This window comes from Macaca thibetana, chromosome 3, assembly GCF_024542745.1.
Source record: "Macaca thibetana thibetana isolate TM-01 chromosome 3, ASM2454274v1, whole genome shotgun sequence".
NCBI lineage: Eukaryota > Metazoa > Chordata > Mammalia > Primates > Cercopithecidae > Macaca > Macaca thibetana.
Window position 1 is genome coordinate 15,339,875 of NC_065580.1, and position 13,356 is coordinate 15,353,230.

The 13,356-nt window shown below is 44.6% G+C and overlaps 1 long non-coding RNA gene across 1 annotated transcript in view; it reads right to left on the reverse strand.

Moving 5' to 3' along the window:
• Positions 1-13,356, reverse strand: part of LOC126951059 (uncharacterized) — a 94,987-nt gene that overhangs the window by 77,320 nt on the left and 4,311 nt on the right. The gene's annotated exons all lie outside the window — the stretch shown is intronic.

A 13,356-nucleotide genomic window follows, 5' to 3' on the forward strand; every position in this document is an offset into this window, starting at 1 on the left:
GAGGAAACTTCCTGGATGACAAGGTCAGTGTCCCATTTTAGCTCACATATCTGCATTCTCTCCAACTCTGGATGCAAGTTCCCTGCCTTCCAGGCATCCAATGAGGCAACATTCTTCAATGCTCCTTTACTTTGTACACCATCTAAATCCCAGAGTCTTCAGAACGTAGCCATCGCTACCAAGGCCTTTGCATAAATAAGATTCCTAGTGTCTACACAGAGTGGTGAGAGTTAAATGCAGCAATTGAGTGTGAGTTCTGGTGTCAGACCTTCTGGGTTTGAAGGTCACCTTGACTATTCCTAGCTGAATAACCTTGATTTCAGTTTATTTATCAGTAAAATGAGCAAACCACATGAGTTCTCATAAGATTGAATGGCAATGTACGTGAAGGGCGTGACATGGTGCTAGTTCATATAAGAACTGCAAAACAGCTATCAGTGTTCTGTCCCAGAGCCACCAACGTACAGATAAAGGCCCTGTTCCAACTTTTCCACACAGCAATGTGCATCTTAAAGGCTGTATTATGCCCTATATACTGCTTCATTTTAGTATTCCCTTCTTATCTCTGAACTCTTCTTCAGAGTAAGAATTCTAAAATTATATTGGATCTGGCCAGGCTCAGTGATTCATGCCTGTAATCCCAGCACTTTGGGAGGCCGAGGCGGGTGGATCACCTGAGGTCAGGAGTTCGAGACCAGCCTAACCAACATGAAGAAACCCCATCTCTATTAAAAATACAAAATTGCCGGGTATGGTGGTACATGCCTGTAATCCCAGCTACTCAGGAGGCTGAGGCAGGAAAATCACTTGAACCCAGGAGGCAGAGGTTGTGGTGAGCCAAGATTGTGCCATTGCACTCCAGCCTGGGCAACAAGAGTGAAACTCCATCTCAAAGAAAAAGGAAAGAAAAAAAAATTATATTGGATCAATTGTGACTTTGTTTCTGAGAACTTCAAGTAAACAGCTGATATGGTTTGACTGTGTCCCCACCCAAATCTCATCTTGAATTTCCATGTGTTGTGGGAGAGACCCAGTGCAAGGTAATTGAATCATGGGGGCAGGTCTTTCCCATGCTGTTTTCAGAACAGCAAATAAGTCTCACAAGATCTGACGGTATTATAAGGGGGAGTTTCCCTGCACAAGCTCTCTGTGCCTGCTGCCATCCATGTAAGATGTGACTTGCTCCTCCTTGCCTTTCACCTTCTGCCATGATTGTGAGGCCTTCCCAGCCAGGTGGAACTGTAAGTCCAATAAACCTCATTCTTTTGTAAATTGCCCAGTCTTGGGTATGTCTTTATCAGCAGCGTGAAAACAGACTAATACAATGGCATTCACAAAATTTTAGATCTTAACGTTAAAGGGCCCTTGAGAGATTATGTAGTCTTGCCCATGACTTTAGATAAGATCTTATTATCCCCATGCAAAGCCAAATGAAATCAACAGAATTGCCTAAGATTGCATGCCTAGTAAAAGATGAAGGATCAAAGCCAAAAGGCTTTGATTTACCCGAGAATATTGGAACTTTTGGCCATTTCCATTGCATGTGAGTGTCCATGGTTCTTGGTGATGGACTCTTAACTCCTTAAGTGCCACGAGAGTTTCTTAAAGTAGTTATGTTTGTCCATTGCTCTCCTCACCAGCCACTTACAATTAGGTGCTTCATAAAGACTTGGTGATAAAGGTAACACTAATCATGATAATAACAAGGGCCATCTTTCTACTATCCTATTGTTTGTTTTATTTATGTATTTTAGTTCTGAAAGTTGCAAAAAGGCAGTGAGGGATGCATTTCAAGCTGGAAGAAGAGCAATGAAGAAAAACAGAACAAATCCTCACAAGGAAATAAAAGGCCAGTGAAGAACTGAATAAAGAACTGAGTGAACCTCAGAGCCCCTTCTGAACAAACAACCTTTTGGCAGAAGGCCAGACCCTCAGGGAGGACGGCGGGAGGTGTCGGTGCTGCTGGAGAGAACTGGAGAGCAAAGGCACCATCAGAAAGTGACTTTTATATTTAATCCCACTAGACTATTGGGAGACACAATGTGAAATTCACGTCACAGAGCAGAAGCATAGAGCAAAATAGGAGGATTAGAAGAGCAGACAGCAGGAAGAGAACATATCAACAGAGGAAAGGAAAGAAAAATATCAGGACTTCACTAAAATTTTCGTTCATTTTGTTCTCCTAGCAGGTGACAAGCAGCAGAGGAAAACAAAAAGACTGTCTTAGTCATGGGTAACTGTCCTTAGTCTTTGGAATCCCATCCTTCCAAGAAAATCAAGACTCTAAATCCAAAAGCACCACATAATGATAAAGTTTTTATAGAAGGTATTGCTGGGGGACAGAGATGGAGGATGCATTCCCTCCCACAACCCACTGCAAATCTTCATAAATGCCCCTTCCGTATCTTGGCTGTTTTTAACCAATGCTCTCCTCCTGAGCATCTGACATGTCTCTGCCTGCTTCCTGGGCTTTTCTCAACAATCCTCATCCAGGCTTTTCTGGTTCCCTGCCTCTCAGTTTCCATTGCCAACCCCATCACTCAAAGTCTCCCATCCGCCAAACAAAATGCCAACCCCATCACTCAAAGTCTCCCATCCGCCAAACAAAATCCTAATTCGTCACCATTGTCTTTTTTTTTTTTTTTTTTTTTTTTTTTTTTGAGACGGAGTCTCACTCTGTCGCCCAAGCTGGAGTGCAGTGGCCGGATCTCAGCTCACTGCAAGCTCCGCCTCCCAGGTTTACGCCATTCTCCTGCCTGCCTCAGCCTCCCGAGTAGCTGGGACTACAGGCGCCTGCCACCTCGCCCGGCTAGTTTTTTGTATTTTTTAGTAGAGACGGGGTTTCACCGTGTTAGCCAGGATGGTCTTGATCTCCTGACCTCGTGATCCGCCCGTCTCGGCCTCCCAAAGTGCTGGGATTACAGGCTTGAGCCACCGCGCCCGGCCTCGTCACCATTGTCTCTAAAGCATTTTCCCAGAGGGCAGAAATTTATTTCCAGCACCCCTACGTTCACACTGAGATAAGATTTTTTTGAACCAAAAATATAACTACCCATCTGAATATGAGTATCGGTTAATTTCCCTCACCTCCATGTCTAAACAGCCAACACATCCTGTCATACTACAAGTAAAATGTCACTCATCCCCTCCCTCTATCCACTCATTGACCAAGTTTGAGCCCTTACTGTTTCTTCCCTGGACGATTATCTCTCTGATTCCAGTTGCTTCCTCTTCCAGCTCTTCCCAAAATGCTCCTCTGAGCACGTGTCTCCCATATTCAAAACTTTTCCTGGTTCCAGGTTAGATAGGGAGGAAAGTTCAGAGTCTAGTCTGGTCACCAATGCTGACTCCAGCCTTAGCCCATCTCCCAATTTTCCCTCTTTACCCCAATCCAGTCGGTCACACCACCCTGCAATGCCATTCCTTGGACAGAGGCCATTTTCCCATTTCGTACAGGTATCGAGCTGATGCTTGTGTGGGCCTGAAACATTTGCTGCACAGCTGACTCTTCCCAGCCCCTGCACAGTCCTGGACAACCTGCTTCAAGCCCCCTCATCTCTTATTTAGACCAAGACAACAGGCTCCTAACCTACCCATGCTTCTGCCCTCAGTACTCCCCTGCCTTGCCCCATCTGTGTTCTGCACTCTGGGCAGGTTGATCTCTTCAAAGGCAAGTCAGAGAATATGCATCTTGTTTTACTGAACTCCCTCTAATGGTTTCCATCTCACTCAAAGTCAAAGCAAAAATCTGTGAAATGGCCTGGGAGACCTTAGGTGTGCTGCTCCCCATCCAACACCTATGACCATCTCCCTCCTAAAGCTCTGGCCTTCCTGTCCTTCCATGAACCCCATGCATGCCTGCCTTGGGCTTTAGGGCTGTTTCCTTGGCCTGGATTGCTCGTCTCTCCGATGACTTTTGTAGCTCATTCTTTCCCTCCTTCAATTCTTTGCTCAAAAGTTACCATATCTGTATAATAGAGCCCTCCTTATGCAATTCCTATTCCCCTTACCCTGTTTTAATTTTTCTCCCAGTATGTCTCACCATCTGAAGAATGCATTTTGTTATTCATTTATGTACCATCTGGCTCCTCCCCCTAGAATGTACACTCAGGGAGGGTGGGGTTTGGGTTTTGTGTTTTGTTTTGTTCTTTTTTTTTTTCAATTTTGTTGTTTGCTGGTATATCCCCAGCACTTATAACAGTGCCTGACTCATAATAGGATCTCAATAAATTTTTGTGGAATGAATGAATAAAAACTGCCTGTTGAAGTCATTTTACTAGGCTCAACACAAAGGCCACCTTCTCCCATACTGTTCCTGTCAAAATTAGCCTACTGTATTCCTTGGCCACTTGCTTCTGCCTCCACCTTAGGGCTCACCCCTTTCACATAGTGCATCCCCCTCCCACAGAGGTGCTCCTGGAAGGTAAATGAGCCCATTTGCCTGTGAAGAAGCTCAGTCTCAGAGACGTTAAGAGAAATGTCCAAGTCTTACACATAGGAGACAGAAAGCTGGAGTCTACAGAATCCAAAGGCTACTAAATACCCATTCCGTTAACTCCTAGTGCTTCTCAAAAACAAACAAGAACTTTCTAAGCAAACACTCAGTACAGTGGGTATCAGGTTTTAATTTTGGTCTAATATTTAGTACTTCCCCAGAACTGTTGAAAGAAAGAAGAAAAGAAGGAAGAAAGGAAGGGATGGAGTGAGGGAGGGGAAAAGCTTCAGTCCCTTCTTAATTGAGGCTCTGTTCAGAAAACACAGCAGTTTCACTGTAAGAAGACTTAATCAGGGCCAGGTGCGGTGGTTCATACCTGTAATCCCAGCACTTTGGGAGGCCAAGGCAGGCGGATCACCTGAGGTCGGAAGTTTGCAGACCAGCCTGACCAGACCAGCCTGACCAACATGGAGAAACCCCATCTCTACTAAAAATACAAAAAAGTAGCCAGGCATGATGGCACATGCCTGTAATCCCAGTTACTTGGGAGACTGAGGCAGGAGAATCTCTTGAACCTGGGAGGCGGAGGTTTCAGTGAGCCGAGATGGTGCCATTGCACTCCAGCCTGGCAACAAGAGTGAAACTCCGTCTCAAAAAAAAAAAAAGATTGCTTAAAGCCAGGAGTTGGAGACCAGCCTGGCAACATAGTGACAGCTCATCTCTTAAGGAAAAAAAAAAGTTAATCAGAGTGTAAGTGTATCTCTCTAGCTTACAACCTAACAGATACACTACAAACAGTGGGCACCATGTTTTCCCAGCCAGCACCTCCTAGATGACTTGGTTTCTGTTTTTTTTGTACGTATCCAAAGCAGAAAGCCCAAAAGTGAGACAACATGGTGGCACACCCCTCCCTCCCTGCCTCACCTGGTCAAAAGACTATCATTACTGTGATGACTACGTCAAGTTAAGAAAGCTACTTTCTAGCCTAAGAGCCTACCATCTTTATAATAATAGGAATCTATAAAAATCGCCGTCACTTTCATATCATGTTGATAAATATTCCCATAGTATTCTAAGATTATATAAATAGAAATTATCTGTGGTTCTCACACCCGGAATTTGAAGATACGGGTGCAATTATCAAATTTTCCCACTAGGTGGCTCTCATATTTTATGGACCACGCATGGCCTGGGTCTCCTAAACTCAGGGATAGATTTGCAAATGTGTACATTAATTTCTTATCAGAGGTGGTTATCTATATGTTCAAATGTGTCTGTGTCTGGGTAAGTAGACTTATAATACTTTCTAACTGGAACTTGTTAGGAAAACATATAAATTACCCTATTACCGATCTCTTTATAAATAACTTCTTCAAAGCAAAATGTAAAAGAAATCCAATCCGTGCCCAATTAAGAGGTCCCATATTTATCAAATTCTTTATTTGTTTATTTATTTATTTTGAGACAGAATTTTGCTCTTGTTGCCTAGGCTGGAGTGCAATGGCACAATCTCGGCTCATCGAAACCTCCACCTCCCAGGTTCAAGTGATTCTCCTGCCTCAGCCTCCAGAGTAGCTGGGATTATAGGCATGCACCACCATGCCTAGCTAATTTTGTGTTTTCAGTAGAGACGGGGTTTCTCCATGTTGGTCAGGCTGGTCTCGAACTCCTGACCTCAGGTGATCTGCTTGCCTCGGCATCCCAAAGTGCTGGGATTATGGGCGTGAACCACCGTACCCGGCCCAAATGCTTCTTTTGTAAAACAACAATATAATATTACCTCCTGACAACAGAACAAGTAACTTCAAATAGTAAGTATGGGTTATGCCAGCCTTCTTCCCAACCCTCTGTAGAAGTTACAAGAACTCCTAGCCTAGCTAGAAATAACACTAAATGTTTTTCAAATAAATTATGCTTGCTTAATCCAGAAGACAAAGCTGACAGTTTATTTCAGCGCCCTCTTCTCACAGGCTCGCTAAATTAAAATGGACTTCAAGACATGGCCGGTTTATCACTTTCTCTTCCCCTCCCGAGCTCCAACCAGTACACTTTTTGACAAGGACCAAGCTATCGCTGTGCTCCCGGGGGATTCCGGTATTTAACACTTGTCTCAACCTGTTCTTATTAAATTTCTGACATGCCCTAGTTCACTGAGACACATTTGTTCTCTTCCTTTCCCTCCCTCGCTTCTACCTGCCCAAGCATTAAGGCAGCATATTAACTTCTCAGGTTAGCAACACTATCTTCTCAGGCAGTCAAGCAAACAAGTTCAGATAGAAACACAATGCTTTCTCATGAGACACGCACAAATATCATCGTAAGATATTTGAGTCACAGCCACTTCACATGACTAACCCCTCCACATTTTCATTTCATGACTCAAGAAATCAAATGAAATATTAGGACAATTGGGGATGGTTTTACTTGTACTTTGGTATGAGATCTGTGCAGAATGGGGGTAAGGAAGGTATTGAGATAAAGGCTTGTATCTGAATACACACTTGGATATAACACACAACTCCACGTGAATTCCCGTTTGACTCCCTTTTTCTCTCCCATCAGCTCCAGATACAAGCCCACCTCACTCCCTGTGGCTGCTACCATCCACCCTTCAACTTCAGCTTCCCCTTCCGTGTGTCCCACTGCTAGAATGCAATGCAGGTTCACAGCTTCTCAACTACCTCTTGTCTCTAAAACAAAGAGAATGATTTAGAGGATGTTACTATTGCAGAGGTAGATACTGGATTAAAAAAAGAAAATCAGCGCAGGGAGAATTGCCATACGTCCTGAAAGTGTTAGAGTGGTATTTATTTTCATATTGCATCATAATGTAAATAGGTGGGAAATGATCCCTCTTAGCAATTTTTTCTTTCTTTTTCTTTTTTTTTTTTTTCGAGAAGGAGTTTTGCTCTTGTTGCCCAGGCTGGAGTGCAGTGGCACGATCTCAGCTCACTGCAACCTCCGCCTTCCAGGTTCAAGCAATTATCCTGCCTCAGCCTCCTTAGTAGCTGGGATTATAGGTGCCCGCTACCACATCCGGCTCTCTTAGCTTTTTCTTTAGTTTTCTCTTGCCTCTTCTTGAGATCGAAGCTTCATCCAAACATCCCTTTTAATCCAGGGGCTGGTGCTACTTTCAGCAGACTATCCTTAATTCCTTCTAACCCATCTTGCAATTAAAGCTGTACAGGAGGACACAAAAATAAAAAACATGTATCCTTAAATGGCATGGTGCCACCAGAAGCTTTTGCTTGTACACTTTCTCATATTTGTACTTTCCTCATATACTATGACCAACAACATTATCATCATTTCCCCCATTTTGCAGATGAAGAAGCAAAGGCTCAAAACAGCTAGGTGATTTGCCCAAGATCACTTGTCTGTGAAGTGACAACATTAAAATCTTCTAAAAGATAGCTTTGCTTTTGACACTTCAGAGAAAACTTCCAACCACCTCTATCTCAAAACAGTTCTATTTCTAGCAAGAAGACAGCTTCCTAAACAATATCAGGTGTCTTCCTCTTAGCAAACTGACTGGAAGAAAGAAGGACATGCAGAGTTTCAGGGGGAGGGTGTATAATTGGGACCTGTGGCACTGCTCACAGACCGCCTCTGCATACTTTTAATCAATTAAAGAGTCGTTAGGAGGCTGGGTGTCATGGCTCACTCCTGTAATTTCAGCACTTAGGGAGGCCAAGGCGGGGGGATTACTTGAGATCAGGAGTTTGAGACCAGACTGGCCAACATGGTGAAACCCCGTCTCTACTAAAAATGCAAAAATTAGCTGGGCATGGTCGCAGGTACCTGTAATCCCAGCTACTCAGGAGGCTGAAGCCGGAGAATCACTTGAACCTGGGAAGCAGAGGTTGCAGTGAGCCAAGATCATGCCACTGCACTTCAGCCTGGGCAACAGAGTGAGACTCCATCTCAAAAAGAAAAAAGAGAGAGAGAGTCATTTGGATTAGGAAAAGTCTACTTTAAAAAAGGAAGTACGTTTTGTTTGGAAAGATTAAGCCTCTCAGAGACACACAGACAAGCTGTACAAACCATGGAAGTCGTCCAATGTAGCAATTCAAGGGTAGAACCTGAACCCGTTTAACCACAGGTCAAGAGGTTTTTAAAAATAAGGTGTTCTTTATACAGTGGGATACCATACAGCAATGAGAATGAATCCACACACAACCAAGGAATACATCCTCCAAATGTAATGGTAAAGAACTCGGACACCAAAGAATGCATATCAGATGATTCCATTTTATAAAGTTTAAAAATAGGCAAATCTACTCCATAGTGTTTTAAGTCAGGTGGGGAGCGGGGTAGTAAAACAAAAGTGAGGTGTTAGCAAACATCTCTGCTTCTTGAAACTCCAGATAGAGGTTAGGACACAGGACTGGGAGTCAGACAGAGCTAGGTTTAAATCCTGGTTCTGCAGTTGAGTGTCTTTGAACTACTTTAATTCCCTGTGTCTCAGATTTTTCCACCTATAAAATGAGACTAATGATACCTTCCTCCAAGGGTTGGTGTGAGAAGTCAATGAAAGTCATGTATGTGAAGTGCAGCAGCCTACGTAGGTGCTGTAATAAGTGGTAACTGTTATTATCCCCACCCCTGTTGCCTGGTGGTAAACGGGATCAGAGAACAGAAAGGTAAGAGCACAGACAAGAAGGAAAGGGAAGGACCTAACTAGGCTTATGATTAAAGATGTGCAGAATCCACCAGAAGGCTGTACTGGCGAGTGCCATTTCCTCCCTCCCACAGCCCACAAGGTCTCCTGGATTTTGCTGCCTGCAAGTTTGGGCTGGCCCAACACAGTCAACCAAAGTCGGTTGGGTGCCATCCATGCAGGCCCTTGCTAGGGGACCTTATACTGTTATAGGAAAGGGGTCTGGATCCAGATCCCAAGAGAGGGTTATTGGATCTCACACAAGAAAGAATTCAGGGCAAGTCCATAAAGTAAAGTAAAAGCAAGCTTATTAAGAAAGTAAAGGAATAAAGAATGGCTACTCCATAGACAGAGCAGCCCCGAGGGCTGCTGGTTGCCCATTTTTATGATTATTTATTGATTATATGCTAAACAAGGGGTGGGTTACTCATGTCTCTCCTTTTTAGGCCATATAGGGTAACTTCCTCAAGTTGCCATGGCATTTGTAAACTGTCATTGGTGCTGGGGGGAGTGTAGCAGTGAAGACGACCCTAGGACCCTCTTGTGGCCATCTTGGTTTTGGTGGGTTTTGGCCAATTTCTTTACCGCAACCTGTTTTATCAGCAAGGTTTTTATGACCTGTGCCTTGTGCCGACCTCCTATCTCATCCTGTGACTTACCGCAACCTGTTTTATCAGCAAGGTTTTTATGACCTGTGCCTTGTGCCGACCTCCTATCTCATCCTGTGCCTTAACTGTCTGGGAATGCAGCCCAGTAGATCTCAGCCTCATTTCAACCAGCCCCTCCTCAAGATGGAGTTGCTCTGGTTCATATGCCTCTGACAATACTAGTCCAAGAAATTAATTTGTACTAATTCTCTCATAATAGCTGCTAGCAACATACTGGGTTACCCTGCTGGTGATGTTGGTTGCATTTTAACCAGAGCCTGTGGACATACAAGACCATGACCTAGGCTGGGTGTAATTTCACCTTATCCTCAGTCAGAAAGGAGCTGGGTAGGGAGTCGAAGGGGAATAATATGAACAGGGTAATGTTAAGGTCAAGGTTACAAGAACAAGCCACAGCCTGGGCTGCAGGGACTCTGCAGGCTTTCCTTTCTGACTGCAGAATGAGAACAGGGACAGACGTCAGAAGGGGAAAGAGGGGTCCCTCTGGGAGGCCCCGTCTGCTGTGAAGCTTATGGTTCCTAGGGGATCAGAGCACAGGAGTTTTGGGGTTTGATTTTGTACTGTTAAATGATGTCTTAGGGCATCTCTATAGGGAATACTGCCCAGCATTGAAAAAGAGAAACTGCTGATGGAGGCAACAAGAAAGATGGATTGTAGAAGGATGAATCTTAGAAGGATGGATCTTGGGAGCATCATGCTAAAGAGAAAGACCCAGAGTCCAGAGACTGCAGAAAATTCTGGAAAGGACAAAACTTATCCAAATGGACAGAAACCCTAAGGCTGGAGGTGGGATTGATTCACAGGAGCACCAGGGAATGTTTTTAGATGATGAAAGTGCTCTGCATCTTGACTGAGGTGGTGGCGCATCTACATTTGTGAGAGCCCATTAAACCATACACTTGGAATGGCTGCAATTTATTTTATGCACGTTATCCCTCAATAAAGTTGATTTTGGGATGGAAAAATAATGATGTCATCCCAGCACTTTGGGAGGCCGAGACGGGCGGATCACGAGGTCAGAAGATCGAGACCATCCTGGCTAACACGGTGAAACCCCGTCTCTACTAAAAAATACAAAAAACTAGCCGGGCAAGGTGGCGGGCGCCTGTAGTCCCAGCTACTCGGGAGGCTGAGGCAAGAGAATGGCGTAAACCCGGGAGGCGGAGCTTGTAGTGAGCGAGATCCGGCCACTGCACTCCAGCCCGGGCGACAGAGCGAGACTCCGTCTCAAAAAAAAAAAAAAAAAAAAAAAGAAAAATAACTTAGTCACTGAAGTTGTTCTGCTCTGGGAGCAAGCTGGGAGGCCTGCAGGAAAACTCCAGCAATTCCCAGCCTCCACCATTCTCCTAGCCAATTAACGTTTGCTCAGTACCTTACAGTTAATAAAGTACTTTCTCCTCTTTTGATCATTACACCGACTCTGTGGCCTGGACATGATTAATCTCATTTCATAGCTAAGGAAACTGAGGCACATTATGGCTAAGGGAACTGGCCAAAGTCTCCTGACTCAAAATCCTGCTATACTTTTATTTTCTGAGACCACCCCTGAATATAGCCTCAGAAATCATCCACGTCTAGGGAAACTGAAACCGTGGTCCAGAGAACGTAAATAATTTGACAACAGTTGTACTGCTAGTTAAGAACACATACTAAACTTGAAGGTATGCCTCCTCTCATGACAAACCAACCAGAAAATGTCAAATCAAGATAATCCTGAAAGGAAACAGAAAGTGGACATTCATTCCCCATATGCAGAGACTTTCAGACCAGTCTGAAATTAAAGAGCCAATCCTAAAACAAAAAGCAAGACGTTTTTTTCCAGGGCTCTAGACTCCACCTCTCACTGCACGGAGCAGTCTCCCCCACTCCACCCACCCACCCACCCCCTGGAGTCCCAAGGGTCTTGTAACTTTAACAAACTGCAGCAGCAAGCACACGCATTACCTCACCACAGTCTGGCTTATTTCCTAGCAGCAATTGTCCAAAGCTTGCTCCATTTCCCCCCTTCTGTTGGCTTTGCACCCTTCGCCCATTCCTCCCTGCTGAAATCACAAAGCTCTGACCCCCGCCAGCCAGTGTGAGCCTCCTCCTCCTTCCTGGAGTCCTTAACATTAGAAGCGAGGCCTCTGGTGCAGAGCAATGTGTATCAGATAGCCCCTCTGTATACACATTTTAAAAGCATGTAAGTGTGGGAGTAGAGGGAGAGAGGGAGGGAAAAATACACGATGATGTGTACACAGTATCATGGGCGTCCGTGTGAAGAGACCACCAAACAGGCTTTGTGTGAGCAATAAAGCTTTTTAATCACCTGGGTGCAGGCGGGCTGAGTCCGAAAAGAGAGTCAGCAAAGGGAGATAAGGGTGGGGCCGTTTTATAGGATTTCGGTAGGTAAAGGAAAATTACAGTCAAAGGGGGTTGTTCTCTGGCGGGCAGGAGTGGGGGTCACAAGGTCTCAGTGGGGGAGCTTTTTGAGCCAGGATGAGCCAGGAAAAGGAATTTCACAAGGTAATGTCATCACTTAAGGCAAGGACCGACCATTTTCACTTCATTTGTGGTGGAATGTCATCAGTTAAGGCGGGGCAGGGCATTTTCACTTCTTTTGTGATTCTTCAGTTACTTCAGGCCATCTGGGCGTATACGTGCCTGTCACAGGGGATGCGATGGCTTGGCTTGGGCTCAGAGGCCTGACACACGTGAGGAAGGAATCCTAGGAGGACTTACAAGAAACAGTTGATGGTGGTTAACTTGGGGAGCAGAAATTAGACGGTTGGAGGGCAGAGGGTTCTACTTTCCATTTTGTTTCTGTATGTTCAACATGAATTTCCTAACCAATACCCATGAATTACATTTATTTATGCAAATAAGGATAGTCTGAGCCAAGAACTGACGGGCTGTGTTTGTCATATGCGTACCTGCATAAGAAAGGAAAAAAAAAAAAAAAACACCTGAGACGCATTAAATTTTGGAAATGAGAAAAAGCACCTACAATCCACCACCTCCCTTCATTCACAGTACCGAAATGTGCAACAATGTAGATGATAGAAAAACTATGAACAATTTACCCAAATGGGATGGAGCCAAAGAGGAGTGAAAGAAGGAGGGCCAGGAGTGGACTCCTAGCCTCTTTTGTAAATGCATCATTCCCCTTTGAGCCACTGTGGCTCCTGTGTGTACCTTGCCTGGGGTCCACTCCTGCCAGCCGTTTGAATCATCTGTGCAATTATTTATGTCTCAACCCCCAGCATCCCCAAAGTAATAGCTTATATAGGGCAGACATTGTCCTTCTGTTCTTAGGTGCTTCTAGAGCTTCCTGCATGCATAGTAGAAACTGAACAAATATTTACTAAATAGAATATAAGGAAGTCTCAGCAGAGCGCAGTAAGTCAGGCCTGTAATTCCAACACTTTGGGAGGCAGAGGCAGGGAGATCACTTGAGGTCAGGAGGAATCACTTGAGGTCAGGAGTTCGAGACCCGCCTGGCCCACATGGTGAAACCCCTTCTCTACTAAAAATAGACAAATTAGCTGGGTGTGGTGGTGCACGCTTGACGCTTGTAATCTCAATTACTCGGGAGGCTGAGGCAGGAGGATCGT